The sequence below is a fragment of the Tursiops truncatus genome, chromosome 3 (genome assembly GCF_011762595.2).
Source record: "Tursiops truncatus isolate mTurTru1 chromosome 3, mTurTru1.mat.Y, whole genome shotgun sequence".
NCBI lineage: Eukaryota > Metazoa > Chordata > Mammalia > Artiodactyla > Delphinidae > Tursiops > Tursiops truncatus.
Window position 1 is genome coordinate 157,899,130 of NC_047036.1, and position 13,882 is coordinate 157,913,011.

General features: G+C 41.0%; 1 protein-coding gene across 1 annotated transcript in view; it reads left to right on the forward strand.

Annotated features, from left to right (window-relative positions):
• Positions 1-13,882, forward strand: part of LOC117311891 (cytochrome P450 4F2-like) — a 70,357-nt gene that overhangs the window by 14,201 nt on the left and 42,274 nt on the right.

Here is a 13,882-nt window from a genome sequence, read left to right on the forward strand (position 1 = left end):
CACGGCTCACGGGCCCAGCCGCTCCGCGGCACGTGGGATCTTCCCGGACCGGGGCACGAACCATGTCCCCTGAATCAGCAGGCGGACTCTCAACCACTGCGCCACCAGGGAAGCCCTCTTTGTCAGATTTTTAAACATTAGTGTATAGGAATGCAAGAGACTTCTGTGCATTAATTTTGTATCCTGCTACTTTACCAAATTCATTGATTAGCTCTAGTAGTTTTCCGGTAGCATCTTTAGGATTCTCTATGTATAGTATCATGTCATCTGCCAACAGTGACAGTTTTACTTCTCCTATTCCAATTTGGATTCCTTTTGTTTCTTCTTCCTCTCTGATTGCTGTGGCTAAAACGTCCAAAACTATGTTGAACAACAGTGGTGAGAGTGGACAACCTTGGCTTGTTCCTGACCTTAGTGGAAATGGTTTCAGTGTTTCACCATTAAGAACGATGTTGGCTGTGGGTTTGTCATATATGGTCCTTATTATGTTGAGGTATGTTCCCTCTGTGCCTACTTTCTGAAGAGTTTTTATCATAAATGGGTGTTGAAATTTGTCAAAAGCTTTTTCTGCATCTATTGAGATGATCATATGTTTTTTCCTCTTCAACTTGTTAATATGGTTTATCACAGTGATTGATTTGTGTATAGTGAAGAATCCTTGCATTCCTGGGATAAACCCCACTCGATCATGGTGTATGATCCTCTTAAAGTGCTGTTGGATTCTGTTTGCTAGTATTTTGTGGAGGATTTTTGCCTCTATGTTCATCAGTGATATTGGCCTGTAGTTTTCTTTTTTTGGTGACATCCTTGTCTGGTTTTGGTATCAGGGTGATGGTGACTTCGTAGAATGAGTTTGGGAGTGCTCCTCCCTCTGCTATATTTTGGAAGAGTTTGAGAAGGTGTTAGCTCTTTAAATATTTGATAGCATTCATCTGTGAAGCCATCTGGTCCTGGGCTTTTGTTTGTTGGAAGTTTTAAAATCACAGTTTCAATTTCAGTGCTTGTGATTGGTCTGTATATATTTTCTCTTTCTTCTTGGTTCAGTCCTGAAAGGTGCTTTTCTAAGAATTTGGCCATTTCTCCCAGGTTGTCCATTTGATTGGCGTATAGTTGCTTGTAGTAATCTGTTGTGATCCTTTGTATTTCTGCATGTCAGTTGTTACTTCTCCTTTTTCCTTTCTAATTCTATTGATTTGAGTCTTCTCTTTTTTCTTCTTGATGAGTCTGGCTAATAGTTTATCAACTTTGTTTATCTTCTCAAAGAACCAGCTTTTGGTTTTGTTGATCTTTGCTATCATTTCCTTCACTTCTTTTTCATTTATTTCTGATCTGATCTTTATGATTTATTTCCTTCTAACTTTTGTATTTTTTTTTGTTTGTTTGTTTGCTTTTCTGTTCTTCTTTCTCTAATTGCTTTAGGTCTAAGGTTAGGTTGTCTATCTGAGATGTTTCTCTTTCTTGAGGTAGGACTGCATTGCTATAAACTTCCCTCTTAGAACTGCTTTTGCTGCATCCCATAGGTTTTGGGTCGTCATATTTTCTTTGTCATTTACTTCTAGGTATTTTTTGATTTCCTCTTTGATTTTTTCAGTTATCTCTTGGTTATTTAGTAGCATATTGTTTAGTCTCCATGGGTTTGTCTCTTTTACAGATCTTTTCCTGTAATTGATATCTAGTGTTATAGCATTGTGGTTGGAAAAGATACTTGATATGATTTCAATTTTCTTAAATTTACCGTGGCTTGATTTGTGACCCAGATATGATCTATCTTGGAGAATGTTCCATGAGCACTTGAGAAGAAAGTGTATTCTGTTGTTTTTGGATGGAATGTGCTATACATATCAATTAAGTCTATCTGGTTTAAAGTGTCTTTTAAAGCTTGTGTTTCCTTATTTATTTTCATTTTGGATGATCTGTCCATTGGTGAAAGTGGGGTGTGAAAGTCTCCTACTATTATTGCATTACTGTCAATTTCCCTTTTTATGGCTGTTAGCATTTGCCCTATGTATTGAGGTGCTCCTACGTTGGGTGCATAAATATTTACAATGCTTATATTTTCTTCTTGGATTAATCTCTTGATCATTATGTAGTATCCTTCTTTGTGCCTTGTAATAGTCTTTATTTTAGTCTATTTTTTCTGATATGAGTATTGCTACTCCAGCTTTATTTTGATTTCCATTTACATGGAATATCTTTTTCCATCCCCTCACTTTCAGTCTGTATGTGTCCCTAGGTCTGAAGTGGGTCTCTTGTAGACAGCATATATACAGGTCTTGATTTTTTATCCATTCAGCCAGTCTATGTCTTTTTGTTGGAGCATTAAATCCATTTACATTTAAGGTAATTATTGATAAGTATGTTTCTATTACCATTTTCTTGATTGTTTTGGGTTTGTTTTTGTAGATCTTTTCCTGCTCTTGTGTTTCCTGCCTAGAGAAGTTTCTTTATCCTTTGCTGTAAAGCTGGTTTTGTGGTGCTGTATTCTTTTAACTTTTGTTTTTCTGTAAAGGTTTTAATTTCTCCATTGAATCTGAATGAGATCCTTGCTTGGTAGAGTAATCTTGATTGTAGGTTTTTCCCTTTCATCACTGTAAATATGTCCTGCCACTCGCCTCTGGTTTGCAGAGTTTTTGCTGAAAGATCAGCTGTTAACCTTATGGGGATTCCCTTGTATGTTATTTGTTGTTTTTCCCTTGCTCCTTTTAATTTATTTCTTTGTATTTAATTTCTGATAGTTTGATTAATATGTGTCTTGGCATATTTCTCCTTAGATTTATCCTGTATGGGACTCTCTGTGCTTCCTGGACTTGACTGACTATTTCCTTTCCCATATTAGGGAAGTTTTCAACCATAATCTGTTCAAATATATTCTTAGACCATTTCTTTTTCTCTTCCTCTTCTGGGACCCCTATAATTCAAATGTTGGTGCATATAATGTTGTCTCAGAGGTCTCTGAGACTGTCCTCAATTCCTTTCATTCTTTCTTCTTTATTTTCCTCTGTGGTAGTTATTTCCACTATTGTATCTTCCAGGTCACTTTTCTGTTCTTCTGCCTCAGTTATTCGGCTATTGAGTCCTTCTAGAGAATTTTTAATTTCATTTATTGTGTTGTTCATCATTGTTTGCTCTTTAATTCTTCTAGGTTCTTGTTAAACGTTTCTTATATTTTCTCTATTCTTTGTCCAAGATTTTGGATCATCTTTACTTTGACTTCTTTTTCAGGTAGACTGCCTATTTCCTCTTCATTTATTTGGTCTGGTGGGTTTTACCTTGCTCCTTCATCTGATGCATATTGCTCTGTCTTCTCATTTTGCTTAACTTACTGTGTTTGGGGTCTCCTTTTTGCAGGCTGCAGGTTCACAGTTCCCGTTGTTTTTGGTGTCTGCCCCCAGTGGGTGAGGTTGGTTCAGTGGCTTGTGTAGGCTTCCTGGTGGAGGGGACTGGTGCCTGTGTTCTGGTGGATGGGGCTGGATCTTGTCTTTCTGGTGGGCAGGGCTGTGTCCGGTGGTGTGTTTTGGGGTGTCTGTGAACTTATTATGGTTTTAGGCAGCCTCTCTGCTAATGGGTGGTGTTGTGTTCTGCCTTGCTAACTGTTTGGCTTGTGGCCTCTAGCACTGGAGTTTGCTGGCCGTTGGGTGGAGCTGGGTCTTAACGTTGAGACGGAGATCTCTGGAGAGCTCTTGCCGATTGATATTACGTGGGGCAGGGAGGTCTCTGGTTGTCCAAAGTCCCGAACTCGGCTCTCCCACCTCAGACGTTCAGGCCTGGCACCAGGCTGGAGCACCAAGACCCAGTGAACCACACAGCTCAGAAGAAAAGGGAGGAAAAAAAGAAAGAAAGGAAAATATTTTTAAAAAATAAATAAAATTAGATAATTAAAAAATAAAAAATTATTAAAATAAAAAATTAATAAAAACAAAGAAGAGAGCAACCAAACCAATAAACAAATCCACAAATGATAACAAGCACTAAAAACTATACTAAGATATACATAAAAATCAGAAACAAGTCAGTCACAGACAGCAAACCCCAAGGCTACAGTTGCTTCCAGATCCACCACCTCAATTTTGGGTTGATTCGTTGTCTATTCAGGTATTCCACAGATGCAGCGTACCTCAAGTTGGTTGTGGGGATATAATCCGCTGCTCCTGAGGCTGCTGGGGGAGATTTCCCTTTCTCTTCTTTGTTTGTACAGTTCCTGGGGTTCAGCTTTGGATCTGGCCCCGCCTCTGCGTGTAGGTCGCCTGAGGGCGTCTGTTCTTCGCTCAGACAGGACGGGGTTAAAGGAGCCGCTGATTCAGGGGCTCCGGCTCACTCAGGCCGGGGGGAGGGAGGGGTACGGAGTGTGGGGCGAGCCTGTGGCGGCAGAGGCCGGCGTGACGTTGCACCAGCCTGAGGCGTGCCATGCGTTCTCCCGGGGAAGTTGTCCCTGGATCCCGGGACCCTGGCAGTGGCGGGCTGCACAGGCTCCCCGGAAGGGAGGTGTGGATAGTGACCTGTGCTCGCACACAGGCTTCTTGGTGGCGGCAGCAGCGGCCTTAGCGTCTCATGCCCGTCTCTGGGGTCCGCGCTTTTAGCCGCGGCTGGCGCCCTTCTCCGGAGCTCCTTTAAGCAGCGCTCTTAATCCCCTCTCCTCGCACACCAGGAAACAAAGAGGGAAGAAAAAGTCTCTTGCCTCTTTGGCAGCTCCACACTTTTTCCCGGACTCCCTCCCGGCTAGCCGTGGTGCACTAACCCCCTTGAGGCTGTGTTCACGCCGCCAACCCCAGTCCTCTCCCTGCGATCCGACCGAAGCCCGAGCCTCAACTCCCGGCCCCGCCTGCCCCGGCGGGTGAGCAAACAAGCCTCTTGGGCTGGTGAGTGCCGATTGGCACCGATCCTCTGTGCGGGAATCTCTCCGCTTTGCCCTCTGCACCCCTGTTGCTGTGCTCTCCTCCGCGGCTCCGAAGCTTCCCCCCTCCGCCACCTGCAGTCTCCACCCGCAAAGGGGCTTCTTAGTGTGTGGAAACCTTTCCTTCTTCACAGCTCCCTCCCAGAGGGGCAGGTCCTGTCCCTATTCTTTTGTCTCTGTTTTTTCTTTTTTTTTCTTTTGCACTACCTAGGTACGTGGGGAGTTTCTTGCCTTTTGGGAGGTCTGAGGTCTTCTGCCAGCGTTCAGTAGGTGTTCTGTAGGAGTTGTTCCACATATAGATGTATTTCTGATGTATTTGTGGGGAGGAAGGTGATCTCAGCGTCTTACTCTTCCGCCATCTTGAAGCTCCTCCTTTTAAAGAATTGATTGAAGCTGTTCACTTGTGTGAGACGAGTGGTTATTTTACCAGCTAATCCAATGAACCTTAAAAGTGAAAGCAGACTGTTGGCAAAACAGCTACAGGCAACATTCTTTTACAAAGGTGCAGAGCCAGCACGACTAAGCACAGACAACAGAGTACAAAGGTTAGAGACAAAGGACTAGATCCAATGTGGAGTCAGGTTTGTTCTTCCCAGTTTTAATAGGAGTCTGGCCACCTACCTGCAGCCCGAGTCAGAGAAGGAGATGATGTTTGGTCAATGGAAGGCACCTGCAGGCAGTCGGAGGGGATTAGAGGACAGACATCCATCCTCTGCCAAAGGCCACTGCTGCTTTCAGCTTCAGCTAATCCCTCTGGGTTCCAGGAACAGCTACTACCTGGCCCGGAGGTGGTGTCAGCTCTCAGCTGGTGCTAGCCCCCAGGGGCCTACACTAGCCTTGATGGTTTCCCTTGGCCCACTGTCAACTGAAATAAAAAATGCACAACGTCAGAGCAGTGAGATTCAGTTTTATTCAGGGACATTACTGAGGACTGTCGCCCAGGAGACAGCCTCTCAGATAGTTCTGAGGAACTGCTCCAAAGAGGTGAGGAAGGAGGTCAGCATATATGTGATTTTGGCTAAGGGGTACATGCAATCCAATATACAGCATGGTAGTCGTCATGAGGAACAGATTTCTCAGTAATTTTAGTACTTTTCTAAGCATGGGAAGATGCAAGAATTCAGGCTCATAAAATTTTTCCTAAATATCTAAACTATCTAAAAGCCTGTTTTCCCAATGTGCAGAGTGCCTCTTCCTGGTCTCTGTCCTTAATTAGCAACTGCAGTGGCTAATGATTTAATCCTAGTAGAACTAGATGGCAGGCAACATTCCTTATTTACACAGCCAGTACTTTGTAAATGGCCCCTACTTAAAGCCACTCTCATGTAGCCCATCTGAGGTCTCTGCCAGGACCCAAATATTACATTCTGCAAAGGGATGGGACACCTCAGCAATCCAGTTATGTGAGTGTTGATGTTTGTGTAGGCACAGAAAAAAAATGAAAAATTATACCCAACACCTGGAATGGGAGGGCAGAGTAGGAGGAAGAATGGTTCTGCTATATGTCTACATTTACCCAACTGTTTCCTTTTCTTAGATGAAGCCTGCAAAACGTTTTTCATTATAATTACTAATCTATGGAATTACAAATTATTTATATATTTTTTAGATTTATTTCTTTATTATTAATTAATTAAATTTATTTTTGGCTGCATCGAGTCTTAGTTGCTGCATGCGGGATCTTCACTGAGGCACATGGACTCTTCTTTGTGGCGCTCGGGCTTCTCTCTAGTTGTGGCATGGGGGTTTTCTCTTCTTTAGTTGTGGTGCACAGGCTCCAGGGCCCATGGGCTCTGTAGCCGTGGCACGTGGGTTCCAGAGCACGTGGGTTCTGTAGTTTGAGGCATGCAGGCTCTCTAGTTGAGGTGCATGAGCTCAGTAGCTGCGATGTGGGGGCTTAGTTGCCCCACGGCATGTGGGATCTTAGTTAACTGCCCAGGGATTTAACCCGAGTCCCCTGAATTGTTAGGCAGATTATTTACCACTGGACCACGAGGGAAGTCCCACAGATTATATTTTTAAAGGGAAAAATTTTTAGTGTTATGCATAGTACCATGCTACTGCATGCTTAGTGCCATGCCAGAGAGGTGGCAGGATGCAATATATGCAACCTGTAGAAGCCAGAAGGCATCATGGTTAAGAACAAGGACTCCAGGTGCCAGGGTTCAAATCAGCACCAGCTGAGTGAATTTGGGCATGTCTCTTTACTTTTCTGTGCCTCAATTTTCTAACCTGAAAATTGAGGGTAATGACAAGGGGGTTATGAAAATCAAATAAATTAAAATGAGTAAAGTGCTTACAATACTCCCTAGCTCACAGTCAGCACCAAGCATGAGTAATTGTCTTATTTCTCTTATTTTATGACAGAACGAGGACACAGTCACCAGCAATGAGCCTTAGCCCCTACTGGCACACACATCAGCTGTCTTGCAGGCTATGAACATCCCCTGTTCTTTCCCTCTGCCCTTAGCAGGGAAGAGGCTCCTTAGAAAGGAGCAAGCACTGGCTTGGGATCAGAGGGCTCCTGGTCAAGGCTAAGCTTTGCCACTCTCCAGCTGTGTGACCTTGGGCAAGTAAATTGCCCTCTCTGAGACTCACATTCCTCCTCTGTAAAAAGGGAATAATAACAGACTCTTGGAGATTGGAGGAGCGAGCCTATGTGTGTCTTAGTTTGCATCCTCTGGAAGTAGATCCTCATGCAAGGATTCAAGTGCAAATACTTTATTTGGAGGTGACCTTGAGGCAAGAATTCAACTGCAAGTTGTTTCCTTAGAAATTCCTTGGAAATTATTTCCTTGGAAATAATCCCAGGAAATGCCAGTAGGGCACTGTGGAAGTGAGACTGGGAAGGGAAGGCAGCAGGTAAAGGGTACTTTAGCCAGAAAGCTCACACTGTGGCACCTGGGGCTCAGTCCCTCTCGGGGACAGCAGAGAACACACACCCACAAGTCCTTAGTCAGAGCTGCTCCCAAAGGCATTATTTCTCCAGAATGTCCTGCCTGCACTGCACGGCTGAGGTCTGGGGACAGGCCTCCCACAGCAGTTGTTTTCAGGAACACAGTCTGGTGCAGACCATTACAGTGGTTCAGTGACTTCAAGACACATACATTTACACCCTTACACACATACACACACGTTCACCCACACATGCACACAACTGCGTACACAATCACATACACATACACACTGTGTACACACAGACACACACAAACACAGTTACATACACCCACGTGTGCTTGCAGCTACATACACACTTTTACACACACATGCACACACATGAGTGCAAAGCACAATATATGCATGCATGTAACCATGCACACAATTACGTGCATACACTCATATACACACACCATGACACATATGTGTTCACAGTCACACATACACTTACACACAATCCCACACACAGTCACATAGTCACACACACACATTGAACTAATGGAGACCGAATGTCTTAGAGCTTGTTGTCTCCGAATCTTCTAGCAGAAGGAGCCTCCAACACACTCAGAAGAGGAATGGACACCTCACAACAGCCAGTGACTGAACCAGGCCTGGGTGTGTCTTAACAATTAAGCAGGGGACCCATGGGGTCCATGCCTCCCTTCCTCCTTGTCCCTTATTCATTCACCATCACAGCCCTTAGTGGTCAAAGCCCATTTGTAGTGGGAGAAAAGACATTTGACACCCCAAGTATAGATAACTCTTTGAAGGGGTTAGCTTCATGGTGGGGGAAAGAAACTGTGGGTTAACAGGTGGGAAAGTGGGATCAAGCGCAAGGATTTTTTTTCAGAGATTGAGGAAATAGCAGCGTTATTTGTATTCCATTGGGAATGACCCAATAGACTTCAGGATACATGGTTAATATACAAAAATTAATTGTATTTATATATTCCAGGGGGTGGCAAACTATGGTCTATGGGCCAAGTCTGGCCTGTGCCCTGTTTCTCTAAGATATACAAGCAATGAATTGTTTTATATTTTAAAAGAATTACAAAAGAAGGAGAGGAAGAGGAGGAGGGCTGTAAGGCCTGAAATATTTACAATATGGGTCTTCACAGAAAATGCATGCCAACCCTTCTCTACACTAGTAATAAACAATTGGAAAATGTTTTCAAATACCATTTTTTCAAGGATCATGTACCAGAAAAAGTGAAATACTCAGGTATAAATCTAACAAAATATGTGCATGATTTCTTGGATGAAAACTTCAAGACACTGATAAAAGAAATCCAACAAGACCCAAATTAATGGAGAGATATACAATGTTCATGGAGGAGAAGAGTCGATATTGTTAAGATGCTAAGTCTATTCAAATCGGTCTACAATTCTATGAGATCACAATCTCAGGAGGACTTTTGCAGAAATAGAGAAGCTGATTACAAAATGTGCATGAAAATGCAAAGGATTTATCAGTGGCAAAATTTTTCGGAAAAGGGAAAATTTAGTTGAAGGATTTACAAGACCCCTTTCAACACATAGTATAAAACAGTAGTAATAATGACAGTGTGATACTGGTCAAAGGCATATTAATCAATGGAACAGTATAGAGAGTCCAGAAATTTTTTTTAAAAACTTGCAGGGCAAGTCAATGTACAAAGGATAGTCTTCTCAGTAAGTAGCACTGGAAAAATTCGACAACCACATGCAAAAAAAAAAAAAAAAAAGTCATCCCGTACCTCACATTTTATACAAAATTTAATTTAATATGAACCATAGAACTATAAATAATGTAAAAATGTAAAACTTTTAGACGAAAACATAGAAGAGAATCTTTGTGGCCTTAGGTTAAACAGAGAGTTCTTATATATAACACCAACTGCATAATCATAAAATGAAAAAATTGATAAACTGCACTTTATAAACATTTTAAAATTTTGCTCTGTGAAAGAAATTTAAGATAAAGACCAACCACACACTAGGAAAAAAGACTTGCAAATCGCATATCTGACAAAGGATTTGTATGTAAAATGCAACAGTGGAAGGTAACAATCCAAGGAAAATTAATGGGCAAAAGATGTGAACAGGTGCTTTACCACAGAAGATATATGGATGGCCAATAGGCACATGAAAAATTGTTCAACATTATTAGTCATTAGGAAATGCAAACTAAAATCACAGGGACATATCATTGCACACCCATAAGAATGGTTGGGGAAAAACTGACACTTCCAGGTGCCCGTGAGTATGGGCAGCAACCAGAACTCTCACACATTAACAATAGGAATTTTAAATGACACGGACACCTATGGAAAACAGTATGGAGATTCCTCAAAAAATTAAATATAAAACTGCGGTATGATCCAGCAAAACTGAAATCAGGATCTCACAGAGATATCTGCACTCCCATCTTCATTGCAGCATTATTCACAATAGCCAAGATATGTAAACAAACTAACTGTCTATCAGTGGATGAATGGATGAAGAGGATGTGATACACACACACACACACACACACACACACACACACACACACACACAATGGAATATTATTCAGCCAGGAGAAAGAAGGAAAACCTGCTCGTTTGTGACAACGTGGTTGGACCTTGAGAGCATTATGCTAAGTGAAATAAGTTAGAGAAAGACAAATACAGGCAGCCTTCCATATCTGCGTGTTCTGCATCTGCATAGTCAACAAATCCCAGGTCAAAAAGATTCGGGGGAGGGGGAAGTCCAAAAAATTCCAAAAAGCAAAACTTGAATTTGCTGTGTACCAGAAACTATTTACATTTACATTGTATTTGGCATTATAAGTAATCTAGAGATGATTTAAATTATACAGGAGGATATGTGTCGGTTGTATGAAAATGCTACACTATTTTATATGAGGGATTTGAGCATCCCCAATTATTGGTATCTACGGGGAGTCCTGGAACCAATCCCACCATCCCTAGCAGATACTGAGGGATAACGGTACTGTATGATATTACTTTTATGTGGATTCTAAAAAAGACAAACTCAAAGAAACAGAGTAGAGTGATGGTTACTGGGGGTTGGATAAATGGGGAGATACTGGTCAAAGGATACAAACTTCCAGTTATAAGATTAACAAGTTTGGGGATCTAATGTACAGTATGGTGACCACAGCTAATGGTACTGTGTCCGAAACTTGGATGTTCCTGAAAGAGTAGATCTTAAATGTTCTGACCGCAGAAAATAAATGGTAAGTATGTGATGGGGTAGAGGTGGTAGCTAATACGATGTATCATCACTTTCTAAGCTATAAATGTATTAAATCAACGTGTTGTACACCTGACATGGAAAAGTTATGTGTCAATTATATCTCAATAAAGCTGGGAATTTTAATGAAGTTAAAAATTTTAAGTGGCACACTTTGGAAAAAGTTTGGTTGTTTCTTCTAATGTTAAACGTACATATGTAATATGACCCAGCCCTCCCATTCCAAGAGCAGTGAACGGTTGTACACAAATATTCATAGTAGCTTTATTCATGACAGCACAACATTGAAAACAATCCACATGTCCTCCAACTGGTGAAGAAAATGTGGCTCACCACACTATGGAATATTACTTAGCCATAAAAAAACAAAGTATTGATGCATGCAACATGAATGAATCATAAATGTGTTGTAACGTGAAAGAAGCCAGACTACAGGGATGGAGAATAGATCAGTGTTTGGCAGGAGTTGGGGTGAAACGTTTTTGACTATCAAGTGTGACTATGGTAGTGGTGGTTACACAACCCTAGACATTTCAAATCTCAGAACTGTACACCAAATAGAGCTAACTTTACTTTTAGTAAATTTTGTAAATTTACATACAGTTTTAAAATGAGGCTGAGGGTAACTAAGCACATATATTATTTGCATAAATATACTGTGAAATGATATACAAAAAGTATTTACCTAAAGGTGAAAAAACTGGGAAAACAAAGGACATATGGAGGACAAGTATTTTCACTGAGCATCTTATTTTGTACATGAGTGAATGAATCCCCCGTCAAAAACACTACATTTAAAAAGTTAGGCACCACTCATCCAAGAGTGTCTTCTAGTAATCCGGCAGTGGTTCTCCAGGTGATCTGATGCACCTGGGGCTGAGACACCTTGAAAATTGCTTCCTTGGAAGCTAAGGCATGAATTCTGAAGCCAAGCTGACCAAACTTACCCCCACTCTACCACTCATCAACTGAGTGACATTGAGCAAGTGAGTTAATCTCTCTAATCTATAAGATTGGTGTGAGGATGAAATCAGTGTTTACCTGGGGGAGCTGAAGTGTCATAACCTTCTCCCCTCAGTGATCTACTTCTGTTAATAGGACCAAAATCAGTGTCTGTGGAGTCATCAAGCCTTATGTGTTGTATGAAAAGTGTTTAATGACACCCACACCTTACATGAATGCATGTGTATCTATTGCTATAAAAATGAAATTTCTACACCAAAAGTTATGTGATTAAGAGTAACTCAATATGTAATTGGTTGTGATATCTCAAGCTTATTAAGGTGCATAAAGAGAATTCTTGCAAAGTGAGACAAACTAAATGATTTCCTGACATAATGCTATTTACAAAAATAAAGAGTGGCTTGAATACTTAACACAAAGGTTTTAAAGACCCCCAAGATGATTTTATGCTGTTGAAGGATGTCCACAATACATTATTATATGAAAACCCCAGATTAACAAGAAAAATGTAAGATAAAATAACATTTTTTATGTTGAGATAAAACTCACATAACATAAAATTCATTCATTCCTGAAATTCATAACATTAAAGCATCGATTCCATGCATCCAGTACATTCACAACAGTGTGCAACCACCACCTCTCCTCTATCTAGTTCCAAAATATTTTCATCACCTGCAAAGCAGACCTGTACCCATTAGCAGTCATTATTTCCCCCTCCACCCTCCAGCTCCTGAATCTATCTCTATGGATGTATCTATTCTGCACATTTCATATAAATGGAATCATATAATATACGACCTTTTGTGTCCAACTCTTTTCACTTACCATAATGTTTTTAAAGTTCATTCATGTTGTAGCATGCATGAGTGCTTCACTCCTTTTTTATGACCCAATAATATTTCTTGTTATGGATATACCTCATTTTATTTATTCATTCATCTGTTAACAGATATTTGAACTGTTTCCCAAATATCCAACTTTTGGCAATTGTGGATGGTGCCACTATGAAGGGCCATGTACAACTTTTTGTTTAAACCCTGCTTTCAATTCTTTTGGGTGCATACGTAGGCACAGGATGGCAGGGTCATATGGTAATTCTAGGTTTAATTCATTGAGGAAACACCAGGCTGTTTCCCACAGTGGCTGCACCATTTTCCATCCCCACCAGCAGTGTATGAGGGTTCCAATTATCCCACATCCTCACCAACCCTTGTTATTTTCCATTGTTTTATATTCTTGCCGTCCTAGTGGGTGTGAAGTGATATCACACTGTGTCATTGATTTGCATTTCCCTAATGACGAATGATGTTGAGTATCTTTCTATGTGCTTGTTAGTCAGTATAATAGTAATTTTAAAAAGGAGATTATATGTAAATGTGATACATTTAGATGTAAATTAAAATTTTTACTTGTATAAAATTACATATAAAATTAAAATTTGGCAGTATATGTGAGAGAATATGAACAGTGATTGCTTTGACATGCTTGGATTACGGATATGATTTTTATTTCTTACTTTTTATTATTTGTATTTTCTTCTATGGCAAGGTATCATTTGGGGGAAAAGAAAAACATTTTGAATAAGAACTCTGAAGGCAAAGGAAAACATATGTGATTTTCAGCTTAGAATATAGTAAATATTTCCTCATTTCATGTTACAGTGTTTCTTTCTAATTTTGCAACCAGTAAGTCTTCTGGCCCCTGAAAGGCTCTGAGACTAGGACTCTATCCCAGGACCTCCTACAGCCTGATTGGGGCAAGTCCTGAGGCAGCTGCTGTCCCAGGTGCTGAAGGAAGTGGGCCCCTCCCCCCCCCCACTCCTGCCCCCTCCACCTCCTCTCACTATTGTGG